This window comes from Gavialis gangeticus, unplaced genomic scaffold, assembly GCF_001723915.1.
Source record: "Gavialis gangeticus isolate Ggan-Ray unplaced genomic scaffold, GavGan_comp1, whole genome shotgun sequence".
Classification (NCBI taxonomy): Eukaryota; Metazoa; Chordata; order Crocodylia; family Gavialidae; genus Gavialis; species Gavialis gangeticus.
Window position 1 is genome coordinate 8,284,787 of NW_017729000.1, and position 1,097 is coordinate 8,285,883.

The following is a 1,097-nucleotide window of genomic DNA, read 5'->3' on the forward strand; positions in this document are numbered from 1 at the left end:
CCAGGAACAACGGCCACAAGCTGAGGGAGGATAGGTTTAGGTCAGATATTAGGAAGAACTACTTCACTCTAAGGGTGACCAGAGCCTGGAATAGGCTTCCCAGAGAGGTGGTGCTCTCACCTTCCTTGGAAATCTTCAAGAGAAGACTGGATAGGCACCTGGCTGGGGTCTTATGACCCCTGCCACCCCCAGTGCTCCTTCCTGCCCATGGCAGAGGGTCAGACTCGATGATCTGTCTAGGTCCCTTCCAACTCATTGATTCTATGATTCTAAGTTGGTGAGAGCCCAGACAAGTGTTTTGACTGCATGGATGGATAGTAAAGGTCCAATCTTAGAGATGTTGCACAGAAAAAAATGTGCAAGACCTAGCTATGGCCTGGATATGAGACCAAGTAGAGCAAGGGCCCAATTGAAAATGATGTTGGCGCTATGAGGTGGAGTGAAAAGTAGGGTAATAACAGCAACCAGTGATTGAGAGAGGAGATGGGTAAAGGGCATGGGAGGGAAGATTAAGAGCTTGTTAGCCATGTTGATCTTGAACTGATGGCTAGATCTCCACAAAGGAATGTCAGAGAAGCATGCCAAAATTTTAGATTTGGCAGATGGAGAGTATCTAAAACAGGGCCATTCAACTGGTAACCTATGGACTGCATAGTTAATGTGCAGCCCCTGGGCTACCACCTAGCCACTACCCGCACTTTCAGTCTGGCTGGTTCTGCAGCCTAATTCACCTGCTTGCCCCTGACCTTTGCTTCCTGCTCCCATCCTAAGGGATGGGGGGAGATGCTGCCCATAGCACTGGAGAAGCCTGTGGCACAGTGCAGCAGGAGAGTCTGGAGCCAGGGAGGGAGCTGAGGTGAGGTTGCTGCTTGCACATGTGGTGAAGCAGGAGGATGCCGGGGGCCCATATTTCACATTAGCATGGCCCCTGGTGCATACAGCTCCTGCTAGTGTGGCCCACATAGTGTGTGGCCCCTAGCTGCTTGGACAGTGTACAGCCCTGATCTAGAGTTTTAGACAACTGCTCACAGAGAGAGCAGTTGGCTATTTTAATGGGTGAGGCTACAAAGAGAAGAGGAGAGGAGAAGAGAACCCTT